Source organism: Lipotes vexillifer, unplaced genomic scaffold (genome assembly GCF_000442215.2).
Source record: "Lipotes vexillifer unplaced genomic scaffold, Lipotes_vexillifer_v1.1 scaffold1675, whole genome shotgun sequence".
NCBI classification, from domain to species: domain Eukaryota; kingdom Metazoa; phylum Chordata; class Mammalia; order Artiodactyla; family Lipotidae; genus Lipotes; species Lipotes vexillifer.
In genome coordinates, this window is record NW_006784891.1 from 479754 (window position 1) to 496832 (window position 17079).

The window sequence follows — 17079 nt, forward strand, 5'->3', positions numbered from 1 at the left end:
CATTCCTGCAGTGAATGGAAGACGGGCAAAAACAGTGTTTTTCAGGCAGTTTTGAGGTCGCAACTATTGGCCTGGCCAAAAACTTAGTTCAGGTTTTTCTGTAAGATGTTACGGAAAAACCAAACGAACTTTGTGGCCAGCCCAATACAGTACTACACAGTCTATGATCGATGCAGAGGAGCTGCAGATATGGGGTGCTGACTGTAAGTCATATGCAGAATAACACCTGCATTGTTCAAGGGTCAACTGTAATTTTCATGTCTCATTAACCTCCGTTAATCTGGAACAGTTCTTTAGCCTGTGTTTCCTTTTTTTGACCTTAATATATTCTAAAGAGTAGAGATCAATCATGTTGTACAATATCCCTCAATTTGGATTTGTCTAATATGTCCTCATGATTAGATTGACGTTTTGTAGTTTTGTCAGAAAAGCAATCAAAGGGAGGTTGCGCCCTTCTCAGTATCAGTAAGCACATGATATCAGTTTGTACAAATATTACTGATTTTCACTTGTTTAAATTCTGTCTACCAGGTTTCTCCACTGTAAAATTACTGTTTTTCCTTTGTAATTAATATGTAACTTGTGGGGAGGTACTTTGAAACTGTAAATATCTTGTTCTTCATCAAACTTTCACCCAGTAGCTGTAAGCATCCATCATTCTATCCTTCCATATTTATTAGTTGGCATTTGGCTCTAAGGAAGAACTTCCTTTTTCCTCTTTATTTCTAATTTATATTATTCAAACTCATAGATTCTTATCTTATTCAAGGAGTTATATTGCATTACTGTCACTAATTATTTTGATGCTTGAATTATTCTGGATTTGGCCAGTGAAACACACTGTTCCTCTGTCCTTTTCATATGTCTTCATTGTTCTTTGAGAATTTCTTACTTTGGTATAACAAGATGTCCTAGGTTCTTTGTGTACTTTCCTTGCCCCAGCCCTGGACTCAGCCTTTTTCTAAGGTGCCCTGGTTCTTTTTAGTGGAGAATGGTATTTAAAAACTAAAATCTGGGTTATTGGCTCATTGCTACTAATGTGTCATTGGTTCTAAACCCTCTCCAGTTTCAGCTCTCACAGACTGAGCTAGAAAATATGTGTGTGTGTGTGTGTGTGTGTATCTATGTCTATGTCTAAAGTTCTGTAACTAATTAAGAGTTCATATTAATTTTTCCACTGAAATCCAACACCCCAGGATTTATTCTAATCTCCCCCTATATTTATAACTCCCATCTCCAACAGTGAGAAACTTAGCTCTGTGGTATTGTTTTGTATCTCGAGTGTCTTGTCCAGCCTTGACATTAAGTGATGAATACTTTAAGTATTTGAGTAAATGAATGAGTACATGAAATAGTTGTGGTATTATCTCTGTACATCCTCACGGCTGTGACCAGTACTTGGCATGAGGTAGATATTGATTAAAGCTTTGTTGAACAAATGGCTCTCTTCTTTCCAATATCTTCATTTTTCACTTTCATACAAGATGAGATATAACTCCATAAGAATATTCTTCTTTTCTACCATTTATAGCATGAATTTAGATAAATTATTCAATGAATATGAAGTCAATCCTTTTTTTCACAAGAAAAAGTCATAAATAAAAATAAAATTGCTCCATAAGAAAAATAGTTCCTTTGTTTTGTATAAAAACCTTCAAATGTGGGCAGCACCATTGAAAAGGTTTCAGCATTTCTAATTACAAAAATTGTAGCTTGCGGAGGCTGTCTGGCACATTTTTCACTTTTGTCAGCTCTGGTAATGTGAAATATGTTCTTCATCTGAATTCTCTTCCTATACACCCTGCCGTCAGGCAAAAAGAATTTCCATTTCACTGCTGCTTGTCATTAAGCTGCTATAAACAAGAATGCTTGAAGATAACTTATGAGCAAGGGACTAGAAATTTCTGATAACCTTAAGAATCATTGCCAAATTATATTACTAACTCTGTGAGTAATCTGGGGAAAAACAGTAGGGTTTCATTCACCTATGCCCTCAAAGGTTATAGATTTACAATTTAGGACAACCATTAATGATGGTACCTCTTGAAGTAGATTTTTTCCCCCTTAAACCTCAGGAAATGAGGTCTATTTTTCTCTCTGATGTAATTAAAACTAACAACTACTGGCACACAAACTCTTCGTTTATCCCTAGAAACTTGCTTAAGAACTATTCTATTTTTACTTTTTCTGTTTAACTAAAGTATGTTAAATATAGCATATGTATTGTAACTTCTAGTGTAGAATTCACAGTGTATAATTTCTCATGTCACCGAACCAGAAAAGTAGGAAAGAAGCAAGGGGGTTAGTTTTAAGTTCAGTGTGACGTTTCCATCAGATTGGCCGGGAATTGATTATTTTCGTTTTAAAGAAGTTTTTCTCCAACATAGCTTCTTTAACCCTTTATAGAAACATTTATTTAAAAAAATTTCCCCCATGTATACAAGGGGGAGTGTCAAGAGTCTGTGTCTTTTAAAATGAATAGAGAAATCAAGATATTTAAAGCACTTCAGTCTGGAAAGCCTTCTGTAAAGAAAAACTTTATAGTGGTTTACCTAAACAGTCTTCTTTCCCAAGACTGAATTGTTGAGGGCAAGGTTTTAAAGAATTTTAAAGGTTCTATGTATTCCTCTCTTCCTTTTTTTTTTTTTTTTTAACTCATGATTATGTTTTTGTTGCAGTCTAAAGGTTATCTTATTTATTGTTGTTGTTTCGGGCTTTTTATTTTCCCCATCCAGTTTTATTGAGATACAGTTGACATACAGCACTGTATAAGTTTAAGGTGTAGAGCATAATGATTTGATGTACATACATCATGAAATGATTGCCACAATAAGTTTAGTAAACATCCATTATCTCATATAGATACAAAAAAAGAAAAAGAAAATGAAGAAACATTTTTTCCTTCTGGTGAGAACTCTTAGGATTTACTCTCTTAACTTTCATATATAACATACACCAATGCTAATTGTATTTATCATGTGTGCTTTACATCCCTAGTACTTATTTATCTTATAACTGGAAGTTTGTACCTTTTGACCATCATCACACAATTCTCCCTCCCCCTCCCTACCTCCTGCCACTGGTAAACCACAAATCTGATCTCTTTTTCTATGAGTGTCTTCATTTGTTTTGGAAGTATAATTGACCTACATCATTATGTTAGTTCCTGGTACACAACGTAGTGATTTGATATTTCGGTACATTACAGAAGGATCATCACTAGTCTAGTTATCATTTGTCACCATACAAAGATATTACATTATTATTGACTTATATTCCCTACATTGTGCTTTTCATACCCATGACTCATTTATTTTGTAACTGGAAGTTTTTACCTCTTAATCTCCTTTACCTATCTCTCTCACCCTCAGTCCCTTCTTCTCTGGCAAACATCTGTTTGTCTTCTGTATCTATGACTGTTTCTGTTTAGTTATTTTGTTCATTTGTTTTGTTTTTTAGATTCCACATATAAGTGAAATTCTGTGGTATTTGTCTTTCTCTGACTTATTTCACATAGTATAATATTCTCTAAGCTCATCTATGTTGTCACAAAAGGCAAGATTTCATTCTTTTTTAATGGTTGAGTAATACTCCATGGTACATGTATATACCATTTCTTCTTTATCCATTCATCTATCAATGGATATTTAGGTTGCTTCCATATCTTGGCTGTTGTAAATACTGTTGTTATGAACACAGAGGTGCGTATGTCTTTTCAAATGAGTGTTTTCATTTTCTTTAGATAAGTACCCAAGAGTGGAATTGCTGGATTGTATGGTAGCTCTATTTTTAATTTTTGAGGAATCTCCATACTGTTTTCTATAGTGACCACACAAATTTACATTCCTACCAATAGTGCATGAGGGTTTCCTTTTCTCCTCATCCTCATCAACACTGGTTATTTATTGTCTCTTTGATAATAGCCATTCTAACAGGTGTGAGGTGATTTCTCATGGTGGTTTTAATTTGCATTTCCCTGAGGATTAGTGGTGATGAACATCTTTTCATGTGCCTGTTGGCCATGTTTATGTCGGATTTGAAGAAATTTCTATTAAGGTCTTCTGCACATTTTTAAATTGGATTGTTTGTGTTTTGGATGTTGAGTTGTATGAGTTCTTTGTTTTGGATACTAGTCCCTTGTCAGATATATCATTTGCAAATATCTTCTCCCATTTAGTAGGTGGCCTTTTCGTTTTGTTGATAGTTTCCTTCACTTTGCAAAAGCTTTTTAGTTTGATGTAGTCCCATTTGTTTATTTTTGCTTTTGTTTCCCTTGCCTGGGGGGAACATATCCAAAAAGAATTACTAAGACCTGTGTCAAAGAGCATACTGCCTATATTTTCTTCTAGAAGTTTTATGGTTTCAGGTCTTACATTTAAGTCTTTAATCCATTTTGGGTTTATTTTTGTATATGGTGTGAGAAAGTAGTCCAGTTTGATTATTTTACATGTAGCTGTCCAGTTTTAGTAACACCATTTATTTAAGGGGATTATCCTTTCTCCATTGTATATTCTGGTCTCCTGTGTCACAGATTAATTGCCCATATAAGTTGGGTTCGTTTCTGGACACTCTGTTCCATTGATCTATGTGTCTGTTTTTGTATCAGTACCATACTGTTTTGAGTACTGTAGCTTTGTAATATAGTTTGAAACCAGGGCGTCTAATACCTCCAGCTTTGTTCTTTCTCACAATTGTTTTGTCTAGTCAGTATCTTCTGTAATTCCATACAAATTTTAGAATTATTTGTTTAGTAGTGTGAAATATGCCATTGGCCTTTTGATAGGTATTGCATTGAATCTGTAGATTGCCTTGGGTGGTATGGTCATTTTAACAACGTTAATGCTTCCAATCCATGAACACAGTGTATCTTTACATTTGTTAATGTCGTCTTTCATTTCTTTCATCAGTGTCTTATGGTTTTCCAAGTACAGGTCTTTTACCTTCTTAGTTACATTTATTCCTAGGTATTTTATTCTTTTCAGTGCAGTTGTAAATGGGATTGTTTTCTTAATTTCTCTTTATGATAGTTTGTTGTTAGTGTATAGAAATGCAACAGATTTCTTTATTTCTTTTTTTTGGGCTGTGTTGTGCGGCTTGCAGGAGTTCCCTGACTGGGGATTGAACCTGGGCCATGGCAGTGAAAGTGCCAAATCCTAACCACTAGACCACCAGGAGACTCCCTGCAACAGATTTCTGTATATTAATTTTGAATCCTGCAGCATTACTGAATTCATTGATGAGTTCTAGTAGTTTTTGATGGCGTCTTTAGGATTTTCTATGTTTAGTATCATGTTATCTGCAAACAGTGATAATTTTACTTCTTTTCCAATTTGAATTCCTTTTATTTCTTTTTCTTGTCTGATTACTGTGGCTAGGACTTCCAATATTATGTTGAATAAAAGTGGTGAGAGTGGGTATCCTTGTTTTTTGATCTTAGAGGAAATGCTTTCAGCTTTTCACCATTGAGTATGATGTTAGCTGTGGGCTTATCATATATGGTCTTTATAATGTTGAGGTGCATTCTCTCTGTACCTACTTTGTGGCCTTTTTACCATAAATGGATGTTGAATTTTGTCAAAAGCTTTTTTTGCATCTCTTGAGATGATCATGTGATTTTTATTTTTCAATTTGTTAATGTCATGTATCACATTGATTTGCAGATACTGCACCATCTTTGCATCCCTCCTACCCAACTTGTGGTTGTTCCTTCTTCGTATCTTTAGTTGTAGAAGAACTTTTCTGCTAGTCTTCTGGTTTTTGTCATCAATAGTTGCTCTGTAAATTTGGTGTGCCCATGGGAGATGGTGAGCTCACTGCTTCCTATTCTGCCATCTTGGCCACTCCTCTGGATTTATATCTTTTAGTATAGGCATATAAAGCTAAAATCCTTAAATTGTTGTTGAAAAAGTATTTGGGGGTGGGTGGTGGTGTCATGTCATAGATTCCTTGTTGCCTGTTTTGGTTATCTCTGTAAATAGAAATAGCCACTTGATCATGGTGTATGATCCTTTTAACATAATATTGAATTCAGTTTGCATCCCACGGATACAATGATGGTTCAGTATCTGCAAATCAATCAGTATGATACATCACATTAACAAATTGAAGAATAAAAGTCATATGAACTTTTATTCTCCACAAAGTGGAGAATAAAAGTTCATATGACTTTTTTAAAAAATTTATTTTATTTTATGGACTAGCACCGGATAGAGGCAGCCTCTATTGTTGTTATTATTATTATCTTTGTTTGCTTTTTTCACTGTGCCGTGAGGCATGTGGGGCTTAGTTCCCTGACCAGGGATTGAACCTGTGCCCCGACATGGGGAGGCCAGAGTCTTAACCACTGGACCGCCAGGGAAGTCCCCTGATACAATTTCTAATTAAATAATTTGTACTTAAATAATTTAATTAAATTAAATAATTTTAAATAATTTTAAATGAAATTTTAAATGAAATTTTAAAATTTAAAATAAGTTTTAAATTTTAAACTTAAATTAAATAATTTGAAGCTCCCAATGGCAGAATTCTGCAAATAGCTGTAACCACTGCAGACATGCCTATAACTAGCTCCATCCATTTTGTTTGATTCTGGTAATCTTGAGACAAAAGCATGGTCATGATGTTATATCTCAATATAGTACCTCCAGATGCCATCAGGTGATCATTGCAGGTCCTGCTTCTGGAGGGCATTTACCTCCCAAGGAAGAAGCGTAGGTTGGCCTCTATGTCCTGGAGGTCCCATTTCCGTTTTCACCGAAAGTATTTCATGGAGCCCTTGGGCCACTGCATACACAGCATTATAGACGAAATAGCTGGTGACAGACATGGTCATCATGTCAATATTTACTGGCATAAACTCGAAGGAAAAACTAGGTGGGCAGTCTCTGAGTATTCCACAATGAGACCCAGCAAGTGAACAATGCGAGAAATGTTTAACAAAGACCTAGAAGAATTAACAAAGACCTAGAAGAATTAAAGAACAAACAAACAGAGACGAACAATACAATAACTGAAATGAAAAATACACTAGAAGGAATCAATAGCAGAATAACTGAGGCAGAGTAACAGAGAAGTGACCTGGAAGACAGAATGGTGGAATTCACTGCCACAGAACAGAATAAAGAAAAAAGAATGAAAAGAAATGAAGACAGCCTACGAGACCTCTGGGACAACATTAAACGCAACAACGTTTGCATTATAGGGGTCCCAGAAGGAGAAGAGAGAGAGAAAGGACCTGAGAAAATATTTGAAGAGATTATAGTCAAAAACTTCCCTAACATGAGAAAGGAAATAGCCACCAAGTCCAGGAAGCACAGAGAGTCCCAGGCAGGAGAAAGCCAAGGAGAAACACACTGAGACACATAGTAATCAAATTGACAAAAATTAAAGACAAAGAAGAATTATTGAAAGCAACAAGGGAAAAACGACAGATAACATACAAGGGAACGCCCATAAGGTTAACAGCTGATTTCTCAGGAGAAACTCTACAAGCCAGAAGGGAGTGGCATGATATATTTAAAGTGATGAAAGGATTGAAGGTAAAAGATTTCTCTATCGGGCAAGAATCTCATTCAGATTTGATGGAGAAATCAAAAGCTTTACAGACAAGCAAAAGCTAAGAGAATTCAGCACCACTAAACCAGCTCTACAACAAATGCTAAAGGAACTTCTCTAAGTGGGAAACACAAGACAAGAAAAGGACCTACAAAAACAAACCCATAACAATTAAGAAAATGGCCATAGGAAAATACATATCAATAATTACCTTAAATGTGAATGGATTAAATGCTCCAACCAAAAGACACAGGCTTGCTAAATGGATACAAAAACAAGACCCATATATATGCTGTCTACAACAGACCCACTTCAGACCTAGGGACACATACAGATCGAAAGTGAGGGGTTGGCAAAAGATATTCCATGCAAATGGAAATCAAAAGAAAGCTGGAGTAGCAATACTCATATCAGATAAAATAGACTTTAAAATAAAGAATATTACAAGAGATAAGGAAGGACACTACATAATGATCAAGGGATCAATCCAAGAAGAAGATATAACAATTATAAATATACACCCAACATAGGAGCAACTCAATACATAAGGCAACTGCTAACAGCTCTAAAAGAGGAAATCAACAGTAGCACAGTAAGAGTGGGGGACTTGAACACCTCACTTACACCAGTGGACAGGTCATCCAGACAGAAAATTCATAAGAAAACACAAGCTTTAAATGACACAATAGACCAGATAGATTTAATTGATATTTATAGGACATTCGATCCAAAACCAGCAGATTACACTTTCTTCTCAAGTGCACACGGAACATTCTCCAGGATAGATCACATCTTGGATCACAAATGAAGTGTCAGTAAATTTAATAAAATTGAAATTATTTCATGGGGTGGGGGTGATGGTGTGATGAATTGGGAGATTAGGATTGACACCTATACACTGATGTGCATAAAATGGATAACTAATAAGAACCTGCTGTATAAATAAATAAGTAAAATAAAATTCAAAAATTCAAAAAAAAAAGAAATCAGACATCTTTTCCGACCACAAAGCTATGAGATTAGAAATCAATTACAGGGGAAAAAATGTAAATAACACAAACACATGGACGCTAAACAGTATGTTACTGAATAACCAAGAAATCACTGAAGAAATCAAAGAGAAAATCAAAAAATACCTAAAGACAAATGACAATGAAAACGTGATGATCCACAACCCATGGCATGCAGCAAAAGCAGTTCTAAGAGGGAAGTATATAGCAATAGAAGCCTACCTCAAGAAACAAGAAAAATCTCAAATAGGCAATCTAACCTTACACCTAAAGGAACTAGAGAAAGAAGAACAAACAAAACCCAAAGTTAGCAGAAGGAAAGAAATCATAAAGATCAGGCAGAAATAAATGAAATAGAAACAAAGGAAATAATAGCAAAGGTCAATAAAACTAAAAGCTGGTTCTTTGAGACGGTAAACAAAATTGAAAAACCTTTAGCCAGACTCATCAAGAAAAAGAGGGAGAGGACTCGAATCAGTAAAATTAGAAATGAAAAAGGAGAAGTTACAACGGACACCGCAGAAATACAAAGCATCATAAGAGACTACTATAAGCAACTCTATGCCAATAAAATGGACAACCTGGAAGAAATGGACAAATTTTAGAAAGGTATAACCTTCCAAGACTGAACCAGGAAGAAATAGGGAATATGAACAGACCAATCACAAGTAATGAAATTGAAACTGTGATTAAAAATCTTCCAAGAAACAAAAGTCCAGGACCAGATGGCTTCACAGGTGAATTCCATCAAACATTTAGAGAAGAGCTAACACCCATCCTTCTCAAACTCTTCCAAAAAGTTGCAGGGGAAGGAACACTCCCAAACTTATTCTATGAGGCCACCATCACCCTGATACCAAAACCAGACAAAGATATTACAAAAAAGAAAATTATAGACCAGTATCACTGATGAATATACATGCAAAACTCCTCAACAAAATACTAGCAAACAGAATCCAACAACACATTAAAAAGATCATACGCCATGATCAAGTGGGATTTATCCCAGGGATGCAAGGATTCTTCAATATATGCAAATCAATCAATATGATACACCATATTAACAAATTGAAGAATAAAAACCATATGATCATCTCAATAGATGCATAAAAAGCTTTTGACAAAATTCAACACCCATTTATGATAAAAACTCTCCAGAAAGTGGTCATAGAGGGAACCTACCTCAACATACTAAAGGCCATATATGAGAAACCCACAGCAAACATCATTCTTAATGGTGAAAAACTGAAAGCATTTCCTCTAAGATCAGGAACAAGACAAGGATGTCCACTCGCACCACTGTTATTCAACATAGTTTTGGAAGTCCTAGCCACAGCAATCAGAGAAGAAAAAGAAATAAAAGGAATACAAATCAGAAAAGAAGAAGTAAAAGTGTCACTGTTTGCAGATGACATGATACTATAGATTGAGAATCCTAAAGATGCCACCAGAAAACTACTACAGCTAATCAATGAATTTGGTAAAGTTTCAGGATACAAAATCAATGCACAGAAATCTCTTGCATTCCTATACACTAACAACAAAAATCAGAAAGAGAAATTAAGGAAACAATCTCATCATTGCAACAAAAAGAATAAAATACCTAGGTATAAATCTACCTAGGGAGGTAAAAGACCTGTACTCAGAAAACTATAAGACACTGATGAAATTAATCAAAGATCACACAAACAGGGCTTCCCTGGTGGCACAGTGGTTGAGAGTCCACCTGCCGATGCAGGGGACACGGGTTCGTGCCCTGGTCTGGGAAGATTCCACATGCCACGGAGCGGCTGGGTCCATGAGCCTTGGCCGCTGAGCCTGCGCGTCCGGAGCCTGTGCTCCGCAACGGGAGAGGCCACAGCAGTGAGAGGCCTGCATACCGCAAAAAAGAGATGATACAAACAGATGGAGAGATATACCATGTTCTTGGATTGGAAGAATCAACATTGTGAAAATGACTCTACTACCCAAAGCAATCTATAGATTCAATGCAATCCCTATCAAACTACCACTGGCATTTTTCACAGAACTAGAACAAAAAATTTCACAATTTGTATGGAAACACAAAAGACCCCAAATAGCCAAAGCAATCTTGAGAAAGAAAAATGGAGCTGGAGGAATCAGGCTCCCTGACTCCAGACTATACTACAAAGCTACAGTAATCAAGACAATATGGTACTGACACAAAACAGAAATATAGATCAATGGAATAGGATAGAAAGCCCAGAGATAAACCCATGCACCTATGGTCAACTAATCTATGACAAAGGATGCAAGGATATACAATGGAGAAAAGACAGTCTCTTCAATAAGTGGTGCTGGGAGAACTGGACAGCTACATGTAAGAGAATGGTGCTGGGAAAACTGGGCAGCTAACACCATATACAAAAATAAACTAAAATGGATTAGAGATCTAAATGTAAGACCGGACACTATAAAACTTTTAGAAGAGAGCATAGGAAGAACAGTGTTTGACATAAATCACAGCAAGATCTTTTTTGATCCACCTCCTAGAGTAATGGAAATAAAAACAAAAATAAACAAATGGGACCTAATGAAACTTAAAAGCTTTTGCAAAGCAAAGGAAACTACAATCAAGAGGAAAAGACAACCCTCAGAATGGGAGAAAATATTTGCAAACGAATCAATGGACAAAGGATTAATCTCCAGAGTATATAAACAGCTTATGTAGCTCAATATTGAAAAAGCAAACAACCCAATCCAATAATGGGCAGAAGACCTAAATAGACATTTCTCTAAAGAAGACATACAGATGGCTAAGAAGCACATGAAAAGCTGCTCAACATCACTAATTATTAGAAAAATGCAAATCAAAACTACAATGAGGTATCACCTCACACCAGTTAGAATGGGCATCATCAGGAAATCTACAAACAGCAAATGCTGGAGAAGGTGTGGAGAAAAGGGAACCCTCTTGCACTGTTGGTGGGAATGTAAATTGTTACAGCAACTATGAAGCACAGTATGGAGGTTCCTTAAAAAACTAAAAATGGATCTATCATATGATCCAGCAATCCCACTACTGGGCATATTCCCAGAGAAAACCATAATTCAAAAAGATACATGGACCTCAGTGTTCATTGCAGCACTATTTACAATAGCCAGGTCATGGAAGCAACCTAAATGCCCATCGATAGATGAATGGATAAGAAGATGTGGTACATATATACAATGGAATATTACTCAGCCATAAAATGGAACAAAATTGGGTCATTTGTAGAGACATGGATGGATCTAGAGACTGTCATACAGAGTGAAGTAAGTCAGAAAGAGAAAAACAAATATCGTATATTAAGGTATATATGTGGAACCTAGAAAAATGGTACAGGTGAACCGGTTTTCAGGGCAGAGATAGTGACACAGATGGATGTAGGAAACAAACATATGGACCCTAAGGGGGGAAAGTGGTGGTGGGGGGGTGGTGGGATGTACTGGGAGATTGGGATTGACATATATACACTAATATGTATAAAATAGGTAACTAATAAGAACCTGCTGTATAAAAAATAAAATTCAAAAATTCTAGAGAAAAAAATAATAAAATACATATATTGTGGGGAAAAAAAAGAGGGAGAATGATTATGAGGAGCATAAATTATGGTATGTCCGTAGTGTGCAGTGTTTTTATAGGTATTAAAAAGACTGGGTTAATTGTGTGTCTTCTGATGGAAGGTAAAGCCATGATAGCAGTGCAAAAGGCAAGTTGCAGTGTAATATATTTCATTAAAACTAAAGTAAAACCATATATATATATGTATATATATGAGATGTTTATATATCATTGCATTGACCAAAAAGTTCGTTTGGGTTTTTCCATACAATGTATAACAGAAAATCCCGAACTAACTTTTTGGCCACCTCAATTATTTGAATGAACATGGAAGGATAACCAGGCTATTAGCATTTACTATTTTATGGAGTCAAATTTGGTGGAGGAATGATTAACTATTTCTTCATTTATTGTTATACTGTTTAACTTGCTACAGGAAGCATCTATTACTTTTACTATTAAAGAGATCTAACAAAATTTAAAATCAATCTATAGCTTTTTGTATTTATGAGTTTTTAAATGAACTTGTAGTTGTGAAGTTAGTTAAAAGAATTTCCCACTGAAGAAAACAGACAGATTATCTGGCCACTAAATTGCTGAACTCTGGTAGTTTCTAGTTCACTGAAATTCTTCAGTAATAACATATATACAGAAAGAAATATCTTGAAGATAATTTTTCGATGTGCTTTCCTTAAGATCAAACTTTTTTAATGCTCATATTCTTGATTTACATAATGTTAAGTATTTTTTCTTATTTTATTTTAGAAATCTTTTGTATTTAGCAGTGAACTGATTAGATTAGTATATTCACCAATGAAAGGTGAATATTGTTTCCATGTGAAAGAAACCAAGGCTAAAAAATAATGCCCTTGATTCAGTTAAGACTCAAACCTTCCTTTTGCCAAGAAATGTATATGTAGTGTAATTAAAGTTTTTATTTAAAAAGGGAACAAAATAAAGTCTTTGCATCTTGTGAATTTTCGTAAGTTCTAAGGCTCTGAGCCTTCATAACTCTAAATTAAGTGTAAATGTCCTTGTACTTTTCCAGCATTAGAGATGCTTCAGGTCCTAAGAGGTTGTTTGTTTGTTTTAAGTCAGAGGTACTAATAAAAGAAAAATATTTTTGAATGTAAATATTTACCAGGAGTCTGTTAGTCATAGGTTTCATGTAACATTAACAAAGCTGTTCTTCACATAAAATTTAAAAACTAGTCAATTTAAAAACTATGAAAAAAAAAATACCAGTAACATTTTGAGTGTATTTGGGCTGGAGAAAACAAAATACTAACCCTTTTCTTGAGTAAGGTGTGTTATGAGTTGCTCTTGTAGAAAGCTTTTATTTTTTCACCAAAGTAGCTCAAAATTAATATCTTTAAGAGACCATAAGATTGTAACCTAGACCTAATTCAAGCACTACATTTTAACAAGCGAATTCTTTCTCTCTGAGGAGCCAGTAAAGCTTCCAGAAACCATGGGCATCTGATCTAAAAGCTCATGATAACTCTAAGGATTAGTTGATTCAGACTACAAAGGAACAAAATAAATTATACATGATGAAACAATTATAAAGAAAAATAGAGGGATCTTATCTTCTTGATTTTTTCCACATTTTGAGATGTAACTTATAGGCATCTAAATTTGCATAGTTTTATAAATTATAAGTTTGCATAGTTTCCTTTTCAAGTGAAACATTAAAGTTAACCCTTCATGAATTCTGACCATCTCTTATACCTACTATTATTATAACTCCAAGTGAAAATTAGATATTTATCAGGTCAAAGGAAACCATTACTTTAGTTTACTAATTTTGTGGAGGGGTTAAGGTGAAGATAGAAAATGAGAGAGAATTCTGGGCTTGTAATGGGGTTGGACTGGTGGGTCATTGAGGTTGGGTCTTACATTCTTGGAGGGCCTTAGATTTAAATTTTTAATATTATCCCCAAATAATGAAGGTCATGATATATGATTGTATGTTTTGTCTTTGTGTTAAAGACATTAAACTATAAAATATACTATAAATTATTTAAACTCTATTTTGGCTTTTTTTTCCTTTTCCATGTACTAGGAGCCTAAAAAGAGGGGAAATAGCCAGAGCCTCTCTTGATCTGTTAGAGGGGCAAAGAGTATTTTGGATAGGGAATAACATCAGAAAACATTTATTAGATGTTTTTATTATGAATTTAAATTTAAACATTCTTGATCTTACTATTGCATTTTAAGATACGTACACGACTCTAAAGCTAACCTGGAAGAAAAAAATATGAAAATAGCCAGGAAAATTTTGAAAAGGAGAGTTATGAAGGGAAATTTGATCTATCAGATAACAAAATGCAATAATAACAATATTTACCTCTTAAGGTTTTCTTGAAGATTAGATGATATTATTTATTTAAAATTCTCAAAATAGCATCTGACACAGAACAAATGTTTAATAAATTTTTAACTGCTATTCTTACTTCCCTGATTTGGATATTCATTTTATTTCATAAGCATTCATTGCTTGCTATGTGTGTATGGGGAGAGGTATGACTGATTAGTCATGATGGGGGAAGAAAATAATAAGATTAAGCTTCTGGAGTATATAATGTGATATGTCTTTATTTTTTAATAAATTTATTTATTCTATTTATTTCTGCCTGTGTTGGGTCTTCGTTGCTGCACGTGGGCTTTCTCTAGTTGTGGTGAGAGGGGGTACTCTTTGTTGCAGTGCATTGGCTTCTCGTTGTGGTGGCTTCTCTTGCTTTGGAGCTCGGGCTCTAGGCGCTCAGACTTCAGTAGTTATGGCACGCGGGCTCAGTAGTTGTGGCTCACGGGCTCTAGAGGGCAGCCTCAGTAGTTGTGGCGCACGGGCTTAGTTGCTCTGTGGCATGTGGGATCTTCCCGGACCAGGGCTCGAACCTGTGTCCCCTGCATTGGCAGGTGGATTCTTAAACGCTGCACCACCAGGGAAGTCCCTGTGATATGTCTTTAATCTTTAGTTAGTAGATTAAAAATGAAAGTAGAGTACCAATACTTTGGTGAGCAGTTTTGCATTTTCTATTCACAAATCCTTCTTACCAGCAATTTCATTTCTTAAATACACTGGAGTAATTCCTACATATATACAGGAGACATACATAAATAGGTTCTTTACATCACTGTCTATAATTGTAACATATCAAAACTACCTACGTGTTCATCAGAAAAGAATATGTTAATAAAGTTTGATGTCTTTATACTGTTAAGCAGTTAAAAAGAATGAATGTGTATGAACATAAATCTCAAAACCAGCATTGAGAAATAAAGTTGCAGAATGATAGCTACAGTATGATAGTATTTGTATAAAGTTTGAAAACATGCAAAATAGTACATATATTATTTATAGATACATATGTAGTAGTATAAGATAGGCATGGAATGAAAACTCTGAATTTAGGAGAGTGGTTACCTCTTTGGAGGGAAGAAGGGAATAGGAATCCAGAATGATCTGCAGGGCCTCCATTTTGCTTGTAATGTTTTATTTAAACAAAAAAAAAGGCAAATAAGTCAAAATTTTAAGATTTTTATAAACCTGGGAAACAAGTACATGGATATTCATTATATTAGTCTTTATATTTCTCTTATGTTTGAATTATTTCACATGCATGCAAATTAAGATAGATATGTGAAGATGTTCTAAAAGCAGCAAGAAGAAAGAGAAAGAACATGGCCACTGCAGTAAGAGGCGTGGGTTTGTCCTCTCTCTGCTTCTTCTTGCCTCTGTAGCCTTGGGAAAGTTGCTGTATCTCTCTGAGATTGTTACCTCATCTGTAAAATGAGGATAATAATATCTCCTTCCCAGTTTGCTGTGAGGAATAGATAACATACCTAAAGTACTTTTAGTTCTTGAGATGCAGAAGTGCCAAGCACCGGGAATAAAATCTGAACAACAGGCACTGTCCCCACCCTTACATAACTTCAGTCTAGTTGGGGAAATAAATGATCAATTAATCACCCAAACAAAAGTAAACGGTACCTGTGATCTGTGTCTTAAAGGACAGGTGCAAGGTACTATGAATCCTTCTAATAGGGAGTATTATGGACCATGCGTATTTGTGCCCGCCCATCCCCTCCAAATTCATGTGTTGAAACTCTTAATTCTCAGTGTGGTGGTATTTGGAGTGGGACCTTTGGGAAATACTTAGGTCTGAGAGTGGAGCCAACGTGATGGGATTAATGCTCTTAGAAGAGACCTGAGAGAGCTTGCTTCCTATCTCCTAACTGCCATGCAAGGAAACCAGGAAGGGGGCTCTCAGCTGAGCCCAGCCATGCTGGCACCCTCATCTCAGACTTCAGCCTACAGATCTGTGAGGAATCAATGTTTGTTGTTTAAGCCACCCAGTCCACAGTACTCTTGTTATAGGAGCTCAAACTTACTAGGACAAGGGGAAGTCATGAAAGGCTTCCCTGAGAAGTGCCTTAGAGCTGGGCTTTGAAGAAAAGGAACAGGAACTTCAGTGAAGAGGGGAGGGTAGAGTGGTCCAACCTGAGGGAGCAGCCTGAAATGTTGTAGGAGGGAGCACAGCCATTAGGAGCTGAAAGGAGGCTGGCTGGAGGGATGGAGTGGAGAGTTCCAGGGGGAGAGTGTAGGTGCTGCATAATGCTGAAGAAGTAGGAAGGCCAGGTCTGCAGAACTCTGTAGGGCCTGTTGGGTAATTTGGGGTGTGAGAAGAGCAATTGGAAGATGCTGACCACTGAGCTAGAATTTCATAAATCAGGGTGAACAGAAGAAATGCTTGAAGCACAGTTTGGAAACAACTTTAAACAATGTGGCATTGTTAGGGAGTCCTAGAAAATGGTCTGCCTAACTGGCCCAGAACAATCAGAGCTAGTGGTGATGGCCTTTTAGAAGACAAGAATTAAGAAGCTGAAGTTGCATCCACAAACCAATGGGTAGTTTGTTTTAACTTTTATGCAATCGGAAGA

General features: G+C 35.7%; 1 pseudogene; it reads right to left on the bottom strand.

The window, feature by feature from the left end:
• LOC103076452 (splicing factor, proline- and glutamine-rich-like) overlaps positions 1-6832 on the bottom strand; it is an 82225-nt pseudogene extending 75393 nt beyond the window's left edge.
• Between the last annotated feature and the right edge of the window lie 10247 nt (positions 6833-17079).